General features: G+C 40.4%; 1 protein-coding gene across 7 annotated transcripts in view; it reads left to right on the top strand.

Annotated features, from left to right (window-relative positions):
- Cald1 (caldesmon 1) overlaps positions 1–13,239 on the top strand; it is a 202,572-nt gene that overhangs the window by 96,391 nt on the left and 92,942 nt on the right. Inside the window, exon 1 of one of the 7 annotated variants that reach the window (XM_047560466.1) lies at positions 12,569–12,696. The exons of the other annotated variants lie outside the window; for them this stretch is intronic. The gene's annotated coding sequence lies outside the window, so the exon portion shown is untranslated. Of the gene's footprint in view, positions 1–12,568; positions 12,697–13,239 lie in introns of those variants that run through there. 7 annotated transcript variants of the gene reach the window in all.

Genomic DNA, 13,239 nt, shown 5'->3' with positions numbered 1-13,239 from the left:
ACTAGAAGGCACAGAAGGGAAACAGAATATAGGTAAGTGGAGTAAGTACTTGCTTAGAAGCAAAGAAATCCATTACCTAGTGTTGGAGTTGACAAGGCCAGATCAGTTAGCACAAGCTAGATTATGCTGGGGCAGACACAATCAAAATCTCAGCTGCTTAAAAACATTTGGCACCACTGCAGAGATAGAGGTCTCTGGTCCACGTAACTGCCATCCATACTCAGGGACACCTGCTGACAGCTACCACTGGAAATATCGCCAACCATGGAAGAGGGGGAAAAGATCTCTGAAGTCTGTCCAGAAAAGACATGATACTTGTGTCCTTGGCTCATCAGCCAGAACTGGTCACTTGGCCCCTGATGACCACAAGGATCCCGGAAGTTCCCAGAAGAGTAAAACAGGACCATGGGCAACTAGCATGAATGAACATAGCTGTGGAATCATCTGGCTCTTGGAGCCTCAGGTCAGGCTCTTAAGCTTTTCAATAAGTTCAGCTTGGCAAATACTTTCATGCATCTATAAATGCATAGCAAAATACTCAGAACTATCAGGGGATACCAAAGGACATCTAAGCCCTAACACTGAACAGCTTTAGACTCAGTCAAGAGAAAGAGAAATTAACATTCGAATAACAAAGCCATGTAGTACTGAGCACCAAGAAGAATACTGTCAACAGTGGGTAGAAGTTAAAAGAGAGGTGAGAGGATGGTTCTGGGGTAGACATAAGACTTGAACTAAATTCTAGAAAAATATATAGGATTTGCAAAAAGAGTGGAGGGTACTTTCTGTTACAGAAGAGAGGAAGCAGGTACAAAGGCCCAGAGGCAGAAATGAGACTAAATCATTGCAAGATTCAGGAGTTTGATATGTCTGAAAGTTAAGTGTATGTTAGGGTGGATGAGCAGAGGAATCAGGTGATGGATCCAGGCTTCTAGAGTCTACAGAGAAGCAGGATGGTGATGTGTGGGAGGAAGATTATCCTGCCCTAGAGTCCCCTCCAAAGCCAAAGCACCTACATCTCCCAGGCACCCACCCCGATGCTTATTCCCCAAACCAGGAGTGCTAGATGGCTAGCAGCTTCCCAGATCTACGAGATAGTCACTGAACAGAGACAGTAGGGAAGCTTGAGTTGCTCCTGCTTCCGGTTTAAGTCATGTTTGGTCACTCCTCCTGCTGACAAGAATATCCAAGTTAAAGTGAAATAGTCTCTCGTTGCTGGGGTCAGTTCAGTCTTCTTGCTATGTAACATCTGGTTTTGAAATTCAGCTGAGACCCTGACTTAAATCTGTTTAACTTAAAAAGCAGTAAGAGAACATCTTGTTTTCATGAATGTCCAGGGGCTGTGTGTCAACAAATAAAAGGTCTGTTTGTGGTATTCAAAGTGGAAAAGCTGGTTGTGAGATGTTCTGCCACTGGGATAAATTTATTATGAGCTGCTCATTTCTTGGAATCATGAACCAAAGTTTGAAAACACAGTGGACCAGCTTTGTTTAAGTCAGCAAGTATCTTCTCAATGATGGGTGAGAAGCATGTTTTTATTGTTAGAAGGCCACTGAACTGGATGGATCTAAAAAGGTGCCCTCTTTGCTACTTCCTATCCCAGTTTACTTCTTAAATGGTTTCCCTGTGTCTGCATAAATTCTGGCAGATAGCATTTAATGGATCACTAGTTTTATATTACTTACATAGGACCTGGAGTAGGACAGAAGGGGATAAGAAGAGTTCATCATCCTTCAGACCTGACTAGTTACTTTCCCCTTATCTGCTTCTTTAGGAGAGAGAGTGGAAAGGAGATTTATCTTCATTTAGAAGAGTGAGTGTCCAGGACATCATAGGTGTCAAGTTATATTTGAAAAATTAATGCACACTCTAGTCTTACAAATTTACGTTCCCTTTATGAGTGCACATTTGTACATGTATTAGTACAATGCTTATTTGAAAAAAGCTATTGTCATTCGTATCTTACTCGAACACCAAAGAAACCATTAGACCATTCCTCTAGTTCTCTCTTACAGCAGCTCGCTTCTGCCTCCTTAGCCCTTCTCTTGTTTTGTATTTTATCTTTATTTCACGTCTCTACCACCAGACTATATGCACCGTGAAGGTCAAGTAGCTACATTGACAACTTACATGCCATGCCCGCCAAGATGGCTGGTACCTGAGTAATACTCATAAATATGTATAGAACTTTTTTTTTTATTGACGATTCCATTGAGATGATGGTTGCCTCAAATGGTCTTGATTATACCTGAATTTAAACACAGTGAAGAAGACAATGGAGTTTATAATGCAGTTGAATGCGTGGGACTTTTTGCAGGATATTCACATTCTTTTGGCCTAGTATTCCCTGTAGCACAAATACCTACTGAAGGTCATGATGGGATGATTAGTCTGACCATCTCTATTTTCTCAATTTAAAGTTGTCAGGCTACATCTTCCAATATGGCAGCTGGCCAGGACTGATGTTCTAATGCATGGCAGTAGTTTAGGATTTTTTTTTTAAATCTCTCAGATAGTTAATTCATTCCAATGGGATTGGACTTATGACTTTGGTCTGATTAGCAAGAAATTCTGGCCCACCAACCTACCTGGCAAAGGCAATAAATAGAATGTTTTGATACCTGATGGGTGAATGGTCTAAGGTCCGCATTCATTTGTCCAATAATCACTAAACACCTTCCTGATGACCAAGCAGAATATGAACACTTCAACTTGAGTGGGAATGAGATGGGTTAATTTTACTCTGTTTTGCTTTGGCTGCCTGTGTAGACAGGGTTGAAATGGGAATGATTTGTGAGTTCCAAAGGATCCCAAGAGATATGCTCATTCATTTACAAGAGGTATGATTCCACAAAAGTTTTTTGCTTTGTATGTTTGAAAACATTCCCAAAGAAACAAAGTTGGATGCAGAAAAAATATTGGGAGGAAAGAAAAATAATACTCCAAATTCTGAACAATTCTACTTTACTAGATTAATCTGTGTGCCAGCTGGCCACAGGGTTGACTACTTGTAATATATACTTTTGGTAGGCCACATGTAGTTCTTGGAACTGTTTATATCAGGCTGCAGAAACTTAATTATTCTAAAATTGGCAGGAATCTCTTTGATTACTTAATACAAAATTGCTTAGTCATCTTTATGCTTAGTGTGGACAGCTTTTGTTTAAGTGTGAAAATTTGGGAAATACAAATGTGCTCCAAAAAGATTTTAGGTCAGGTAGAAAAACAAGAAAGTACCTTTTTTTTTTCAAGATCCTTGACAGGTGGTCGCCACATGTTTTAACTTGACAAGCTAGGTAACTGTCGAGCTGAAGTCCTTAATTACAACTATTTTTCTGTTTTCTTTGTGGATTTTGTCAGAAGTAGAAGTTGCTGCCATTGCTTCTTAGATTGTGGTCTAATTCTACATTTTGCAAAGTCTAGGTTTTTCCAACAAGACTGTGAGGGAATCTAGAATTGACCATGGAAACATCTTTCTTGTTCTCCACAACAAACGAGGTTGTCATTTCAAGTCAGTTGTCACAAACTTTTTTTTTTTTTTTTTAACCAACTCTTTTGGTTCAAATCCAGATCTCACCACCCTGAACTACTGCCTTCCAGATGTACTACACATCTATAGAACTTCAGCAAGGAAATGGCCAGGCACAATGAGCTTCTTCCGTGTATTCTAAAGCTTAAGTGGTCTAAGGTCTCCATTTTTGGCAATGCCCATGGCAACCTCACACTCTTCCTGGACCTGACTGGGGCTCCTAAGAGAGGTGGTGAAAAAAGATAAGTCCTGTGGCCAGTGCACAGTGACTTCAGGCTTGGGAGGGGCAAGTTCCCAAGCAAACATTCAGAACTGGGCCTTATGTTTTTAATTACTGGGCATGGTTAGAAAGTGAAATCAGGCAACACTTTTTTGGGGGGTGGGGTAGTGATGGAAGCATTTAAATAGCTCTGAATGTCAGTGTTTTCTAATTATGATGGAGGAGTGGCAAGAAATCTCCAAAGACCATGGGAATTTGAAATATTTCAGCTCAACCCTGAATCTCATCTTTTCCTATTCATCATGTCTTCTTTCTCCTTCTTTGGAATGTCTCAGAACAAACCTATTCCTCTATCACAAAGGAAGCACCCACTTCCTGAAATCAGAATGTCTTTCTAAGACAAAGATCTTTTCCTCTAGAGGGAAGCAACCACAAAAGAGAAATCCATCTTGCAATCACCACCATCCCTAACGTTGCTGAGAGCTCAACTGGAGATGCGGCCTTTTGATAGTTTCTTAGCCAAGCTTGTCTGTTTACCAGTTAAGTCCAATCAATAAGAAATGCCCTGGAGTCCATTCCAATTTCACAAGTGCAAACTGCATACTGAGTATAAGGAAAATAGTTGGTTAAGAACTTTGAGGGTTGGGTTGGGGATGTGACTCAATGGTAAAGTGCTTGCCTGGCATGCATAAGGCCCTGGGTTCAAATCCCCAGCACCAAAAAAAAAGAGAAAGAAAGAAACTTTGAAGGTTAACAAAAATGAGTGACCACCTCATGGAGGTTTAAGGTCTTTTAAAGAGAACAGACAAGACATGTACTTATTTAATTAAAATACAAGCTATAGGCTAAGTGTGCCGATAAAAATTTAATATGGATATCAGTAGAAACTCAAATCAGTATGTTCTTCAAAAATCCTAGGGTCTTATACTAATCTTTAGCAGGACTCCACTGCTGCCACTCCTTACATAAAGAAAAGTCCAGACATCCCTGAACCAACAATTGGGTGACTCCACTATCTAAAAGACTCACAAACAAGAAGAAAGCAGCCTGGCAACTTTTTGATTTATTATTTAATTTATCTGTAAATTTATGTGTTTAAATTATGTGACTACTAGGTCCGTAAGACACAATGGATAACATACCTTATTTGGGTTTTGAAGTTTCTAATTTTAGATCCTAAACTCCTAGTAGATATTCTCTAACCTGCTTTATACTTTCAGAATACAAGAGATTCATCTGATGATCATGAGGAATAGAGGTTGGTTAATTCACTAGGGAAGAATTAGTTTCTGATTAATGACAGCATTCTTTCATGTATAACAAAATTGCTATGAACAAAATACCTCTAGCATACACCTTTGAGTGGTTTCCAGCAATAGAAATGCATTTATATTCCTCCAGCTACACCCTTCAACTTGTGGAAGCAAGATAGCTGGGTGAGTCTCTGGGTCTGCTCTTTGGTCACCACATAGGTAGTGTTTGTGTAAGCAACCAATGACAAAAAGCAGGCACCTGAGTTGCTGATATTTTACAGATGACTAAGTTCAGCCAAGTAAGATTATATAAAATGTGGTGATCTCTGTACCTTTTTTATAATTGATAGAAACCCATAGTCTCTGATCTTCATTTCCAAATGTGGGCCTTGTTATTCAACCTGAAGTGATTTTTCTCCCGTGTCTCAACTTTTGCATTTTTCCAGCATTTCCCTTTCTCAATAGCAAGTGTCACAGAGACATTGCCCAATCCAAAATATCTGCTGCAGGAGAAGAGAAAGGGTGCTAACAAGGGAATCCAAGGAACACATCCGTGCTTGGCGACATGGACCTGTGCTGCACCCCTCCCTTGATTACATTATTATAGCCTCTCCATGAGGGTCTTTGAAGACAGAGACCCAGAGGCGATGTCTTATGCACATTCCTGTCTCTGAAGAACATAACATTCCAGGGAACAACGATTTCATATTGGAAGTTGGAAGCCCTTACCAGCAGGACAGGCCAACAGAACGTCCTACAATGTTGCAAACACTCCCTGCCCTTACATGGTGGCCACTAAACACAAGTCGCCACCAAATACTTGAAATGGGACTAGTGAAGATAAGGAACCAAATCTTAATTTTATTGAATTTTAATGAATTTTCATTACCTCATGTGGTTGATGATTATTAAATTGGAACAGCATAGCCTTAGAATCGTAGAAATATCTTTTCACTAGAACTCTAAACAGATGACCATTTTACCCCTATCTGACTATTTCTAGTGAGAAAGGTCTATAATCTTTCAGAATCCTACTCATGGGTGGATAGTTCGACTGGAGCCAGCCCTCACTTTATTTATGAATTATGCCTATGCTTCTGTTATTCTGATATAACATTTAGAAAGCACATTTATATTCTTCTTTCGGCAAGGCTGAGTGTTGTTTTCTCACACGGACACTTTGTCATTCACTCTTTTCTACGGACCATGTTGGTAGTCACATTCCTATTCTAATTTGGTATGAACCCATGTCTTTTCACCTAATTCTTGAGTTTGTCAGGGAAAAGTGATTTGACTCTTGAACAGGGAACAGAAGGAATTGTGTTCCAAATTTTTCGCTTCTCTTCCACTCTTTTAAGCAACTTACAAGTTGGTTTAGAGATTAGTCCAAAAATCTGTCCTAGTTTCCCACTGACCTAGCAGGAGCTAATGCCAAAGTTCTGTGTGTCTTGGTATCCTTACTTTAAGTGGAGATGAATCTCCTCTTCCTACTTGGGAGGATCAAATAATGATAACCACAGAGTTTTGAAAAATATGAAATACTCCAAATAAGGTGATACTATTTGTGGTTACACTTCAAAGATATAATCTACAATCCCTGCAAATGTTCTCTTTCTGCATAAAGTCAATAGATTAAAAAAAAAAAAATCAGTTCACAGATCTAAATCTCCTAAACTTGGCACTATTCACAAAGTGGAAGAGAGGGCACAAAGAAATCACTTTAGGAATGGTACATCTGTCGGGTTGATGGTCTTACAATGGGGAAATGCAAATTGAGCAAAGTCATTTTAAGAGACTGAGAGGCAAGGAAAGGGAATCAAACACATCATACCTGTTAACCTGCTCTTAGCAGGACCTTATGTTTTGAATTTCACTACCTAGAAAGAAGAAACAACTAGAGAAGGCAAAACTCCTCAGGTTGATCTTATTAATTATTATTTCTTGTTGCTGGTCTTGATAAATGTGCCTTGGTGAGTGCCTGTATTTTCTTAAGTAGCACAGATTTTTGGAATAAGATGGTGAAGGTTGAACTTCAGTTAAGTCCAAACTGTACATTATAGTCCATTTGTTTATTTGGTTTTCGAGTCCCAAATGAACCATTCAGTTTGGAAAAGAGCAAAGTGGGTTGATAAATTGATTTTCTTTTTTTTTATAAAAAGGACAACAGTTCATTTTCTATAGTCAGAAAGAAAATACTGCCAGATTACTGTGGAACTACTGCAAATGTGGGTTTATATAACTGCAAAGATTCATATTAGTCTAGTACCAGGGTCTTTGATTTATTTTGTAAACACTGATCAGTCAATAAAATACAGAGATGAATCAGCTTAAGTTACATTCCCAAACTCAAAATGTAAACTCTAGACGCTCAAACCAGATAGAATTTCTGAGTGCCAGTTACATCCTAATTGCAAAGGGTTTCTTTGTATTCATAAATAGCTTTGGGACAAAAGTATATGAAAAGTAAAATACCAACGAAAATATTTACATGCTATATAAAGAAGACAATTGGTGAGCTGTGGCAAGGAGGGGATTATTGTTTGCCAAAATGAATTATGGAGGTGCAAGGAGGAAGATATCATTTTTAAGGGAGGATCCTCAGGCAAAGCTTCATTAAGGAGGTGAAATTTGAGCTAGACATTAATGACTAGATAGAATATGGGTAATGAGGAAGCGAGGGGAGTTCATTCCAGATGGGTGGAATAGAATGACCAAAAATGCTATAGAAAAGTGTAAGATATATTTGAAGGGCAATCAAATTTTTTCTTAATCTAGGATATCATGATATTATTAGCTCAGAAGGAAAGATAGTAAAGTGAAGCATCAGTGAGTTGTAGTATTGGCCCAACTGAAATTAACACGAATATTTAGGATTGATAAAACAGGCTCCCTGACTTTCTGATACAAAGCTCAGAATTCCAAGAACACAAACCAGAAAGCAGAGAATGGGCATGATCCAAGATTGAAGATGGACTTGTGGATTAGTCCATTTTCTGCTGCTATAACAAAATACCTGAGGCTGGATATTTTATAAAGAAAAGAGGTTTACTTAACTTGCAGTTCTGGAGGCCTAACAGCATGGTACCAAATTCTGTTCAGTCATTCTAGTGAAGATCTCATGGTGGATGGCATCACAATGTCAGGAGTATGTGTGGTTGAGAGAGATCACATGGCAAGACAGGAAGCCAGAGAGCAGGAAGGGGCCAGTCTTGCTCTTTTATATCAACTTTGTTGGAAGAATTAACCAGGGTCTCATGAGAAATATCTTAATCCCTTTCCTGGGCACAACTCCCAAAGACCTAATGACCCTCTACTAAGTTCCACTTCTTAAAGGTCCCACCACCTCTTAACATTTCCACACTGAGGACCAGGTTTCTGGCACAAGAACACTTGGGGGACAAACCACATCCAAACTTTAGAAGCCTGACAGAACTTTAAAGAAATACAAGTTCCAGGAAGACAAGACCTCTTCTGTCTTATTCATGGTTGTACTCCATTGCCTCAGGACCTGGTGCATGGTAATGCTCCGCAAATGTTTATTGAATATAATCTGTATAAATGTTTGTGTGAGACTTCATTGAAGTAGTTTGATCATGGAGTTGACCATGGACACAAAAGCATAGCTACTTAGAAAGGCCCATCTCATGGTGGCCAGGGGCATTGAAAGACTAGAATTCTTTGTATGAGAGAGAAATAATCATGTTGAGGAGGAGGATATGGTGAGAGGAGCAAGGTGCATAATGAGGAAGCTGGAAGACAAGAGAAGAAGCTTCTGAAACATTAAAAAAATGTACAGCTGATGCTGTCGAATAAACCGCCATCCTGATCCGTGACTCTTACGCAGCACTGACAGTACAACAGTAAGCCTCCATAAACATTCGAAAGGCTGGTTTAACTGAGGTCTCTGGTGACTTGGGAATTCTAGGACATAAATGGTTTAATACTGAAGGCAAGGGAATTTTTAAGATCGTCCTGACCTAAACCCCTAAGATACAAGAATAAAAGTGAAGATCACTAATAATAGTCCTCTCTGAGTTTCTCTGGGCCACTCTTCATCATTCCCTGGAGCAGAAAACAATTTCCAGGGGGAAAAAGTGGATCATTCCATTTTGAGATTCTGTAAAATGCGGATGATACCAGCTATTCCTCTGTGTGTATCTTTCTTTGTGCCACTGTCCCCCTTTTCTTAAGGACACCCTTATGTTGGATTAGGGTCGATCCTAATAATTCATTAGACTACATTTGACCTTATTTGGAAATAAGGCCACATTCTGGGGTGCTGGAGGTTAGGATTTCAACAGAACTTACTTTGGAGGAGGGTACAATTCAATCCACATGGAGGAGAAAGTGTGGGCAAGGGCAGGGGGCAGGAAGTTAGTGGGATCTCTCTACTTCTTGTTCAGTTTTTCTCTGCTCTAGGAAATGAAGTCTATCAATCAAAAATTTGAAACGTTTAAAAGATGGTCCATCCCAGAGTACATACTCAGGGCACACTCAGCGAGTGTTAGTTACTTTTGGAGGCTGCATTAACTTATTCAGTGTCCCTGACACAAATTTTATTCTTGCCATTCTAAGGCCAATATTGGCAATGTCCCCAAATCCCCAGGGTCACCCCCAGCCCACATATATTTACAGAGGGTCACAAGCCCATAAAGGAGGAAACAACTTTGTAAATATAAAACATCTTAGAGTATTTCTTGGTTTAAAGACATATATCTGAAATTAAATTTAATATTTTAAAGAAAAGAATTGAGTTAGATGTAATAAATAAGTACACTTTAATTCTCAACACAGGGAGGAAGTTGGAGAAGAAAAAGGAGTGTAAGAGAAAGAAAAGGAAATAAAATATAAACAAAGCATAAGAAATACCAATAAATATTCCACTTTTTTTTTTTTTTTTTTGTACCAGGGATTGACCCCAGGGATTTGTAACCATTAAGCCACATCCCCAATCCTTTTTTAATTTTTTTAATTCTGAGACAGAGGCTTACTAAGTTGTTGAGGCTGGATTTGAACCTGCGATCCTCCTGCCTCAGCCTCCTTAGCCAGTGGGATTAAAGGGTGCACCACCACATCTGGCAATATTCTACCATTGAAAAGGGGTAGAAAAGGAAAGAGAAGAGGTGAAGTTTCAGGAAGCCCTCGATGCTGGTGCTACACGGGGACATGCTTCTTGTCACATCTTGATTTCACCTGAGCTTCAAGAATTTGTGGAGGGCTGGGGAGATAGCTCAGCTGGTAGAGTGCTTTGCCTCACAAGCACAAGGCCCTGAGTTCGATCCCCAGTACCGAAAAAAAAAAAAAAAAAAAAAAAATTTGTGGAATCTTTACCAAAAGGAAGTGCAGTGTGCTAAGTGATTTGAAATCTGTAACAGTGACATATCCCTTAACTATCACAGCAGTGTCCCGTTGAAAGAAAATCCAACACATGAGAAACCATATTGGACAAACAAATGACATTGGTAGGCAATGGTTTATCTGCCTTCGGAAAGGTGTTTTTTTTTTTTTTTCACTTTACAAAAAGAGCTACCTCAGAGTTCTTTTAGTAGCATAACTACAACTCCCCACACACATCCTGAATTTTGCAAAATGTTTCGAGATGTCACCTGTCACATACATGGATGGATACCTCCTTGGGCCTACCTTTCTCTTTCATGCTGCTCTGTCCGTTTGTGATGCATGAGAGCTTCGTGGTTTTCAGAATTTCCCTGTCTTGGCATTCCTTCACTTCACTGCTTAAGAGTTTTTGTTTCCTAACCAATGTGGCTGGAAAGAATTCAGCACTGAGTGGGGGCAGGGGAGGAAATGAGGGATTACCGGCTGGGGACATGGAAGCTGCTGTGCCCAAAAGAGAAGGGAAAATTTAAAAATCACAGTTCTACCCAGACATGGCTCCTGGTACACAGGCACAGTGCAAGAGACCTTCCCAGAAGCTCTGTGATGGAAGAGCGTGTGGCTGAAGGGAAACCTCCAGCCCCAGCGTCCCAGACCAGCCAAGACCCATTTCATACACATCCACCTTCTGTCCCTCCTACTACACACACACACACACACACACCAGAAGTCACACCACACGGTGCACAGATGTGCTTTTGCTCTCTCTTCTCCCTCACTTAAAACCACCCAATATCCACCAAGCATAAGCCAGAAAGGCTCTGTCTATAGCACTGCAGGAAACACCAGTTTCCTCCTCTCTTTTTCTCCCTTCTCGGTGCCCCCACCTGCATACTGAGCTACGTTCCAATGATAGGGAGATTTTCTCTGGTTGGAAAAGAACAAAAAGTGCCCAAGGAAGCTCTAATAGGCAAGGAGTAGGAGGAGAGAACGGGTAGAAGGAAAGGAACTCACGTGGGTAGAGAGCCAGCAAGGATGGTCAGCCCAAGTGACCACATGAGGATGGTCAGTTGCACTTGTCTTTGAGGTCTGTGGGGTATCACCTGCCTCTGCAAACCAAGTGCATCCGGGCCTCCTGGGATGGCCTGTTTCTTAGCACCTCCAATAGAGGTGCAGATGGATCCCGGCGGGAAGCTACCTTGAGGAGGCAGGATGCTCCCCAAGCTACCTGGGTAACTCAAGGAAGGTGAAATAGTTTGCTGTCTACAGACTTCTCCTCCCATTTCTGTTTGCTCTCACTATCATTATTCAAGAGGTTATTTCTAGGCAACAAAAAACTATTGAAAGAAGAAAAGAGATGAACCGGCTCCCTCACTGGGTCCAGCCAGCATTTGTACCCCCAATTTGGTCCCACAATCCACAGGACTGCCTCACACATCAGCAGGTGGTTGGAACGGGAGCTCACGCCAGGGGAGAAAGACTCTCAGGCAACCTTGTAGAGGACCTCGAGTCACTTTTTTTTCCATCCTAATAATTATGGGGAGATAAGACTAGAAAGTATAGAGAAATGCATTTATGGTTGATGAAAAAGAAAAACTGGTTGTCGTCTTCCTCATCAGCAAGTCTTAGGAAGTTCTCTTGGTCAGAGCAAGAGAGAAAAACAAATTCAAACCTTAAAACCCCAAATAATTTGAATTTCTAAAGATTTCTAAAGCAACTGAAATAATACCCTTGAGGATAAGAAAAGAGGGGGGATATCAAACATTGTATGGGTTTTTTTTTTTTTTTTTTTTGGCCGAAGTTTCATTTCTGTATTTGTGGGGGAATTTTTAAGAGAGGGAAAAAATACATCTTGAAAATAAAAGGATTTGACAATTTACTTAAGAAAGTTTCTGCAACTTGGCTTTAAAATCTAAGTTTTACTTTTTGCTCCTTCAAAGAAGGAAGCTATCAGGTGATGGTTTTGGGCTTTTCCAGCACCTGATTTGCTTACAGAGAGCAAGTGGCTCATCTCATGTGCACAGTAGGGGCTGGAAGATATTTTTGTGATGAGGGTGCAGCAGAGAGCCTAGGATTGCAGAGGAAGCGGAGACCTCCGCTCCACACAGGAAATGATCTTGAAGCAGGCTTTAAATGCCAGATTCCAGGCCGAGTTTAACTAACCACTGACAGCTCTGTAAACAAAGCAAGGACAAAAAGAGCCCGCTTCCCCTTTCCTGGTAGTCATTTTGGGTTTGGGGGCTGCAGGGGAATTCTGGAAGACTTGACTCCATGGCGCAGAAACGCAGGGGAAGCGGGCTCCTCATTTGAAGAACTTTGGAAAGAGAACCTTTTCTGGTCTTAAAGCCATCACGGAGGAGGTACGAGAGGGTGAAACGGTTGCATTACAGCTGTAGAAAGAGCCGGGATTTTTGAGCTCTGAAAACAGTGTGGTCACAACTTGACTGCTTTTAAAAATGCTGCTTTGTGTTGTTTATTTTCAGCACTGATTGCTGCAGTCTTTATTAAAGTCCCCATGCTAATACTTTAAGAATATGCAGATGTTGTCTAAATGCCATATCTTTTACTTATCTTAGTGCCTACGTATTTCTTTTCTTGCTACTTACCCACCCACACCCAGCCACACACACACCCACACACACTTTTTGGTTTTTCTTTGTTCACTTTTCCACAACTTTGGTCTGGAATTCAGCAAATTACCAAGAACAAAATCGTGCAGTAGCTCTCAAGTTATTCTACCAGTATTTCAAGTCTTTAAAACCTCTCTGTCTCCTCAGGTCTTTTATCATTATCATTTTTAATATAATCTTGAGATCTTACTTATTTGTCTCTCATAGTTTCAGGAATGAAAGTGGCTTCCACTTAGCTGGGGAGTCAGAAATATATCACTAGCCAGACATTAT

The sequence above is a fragment of the Sciurus carolinensis genome, chromosome 8, assembly GCF_902686445.1.
Source record: "Sciurus carolinensis chromosome 8, mSciCar1.2, whole genome shotgun sequence".
Classification (NCBI taxonomy): Eukaryota; Metazoa; Chordata; class Mammalia; order Rodentia; family Sciuridae; genus Sciurus; species Sciurus carolinensis.
Note: the sequence above shows the minus strand (reverse complement) of the source record. Positions and strands in the feature narration are given on the sequence as shown.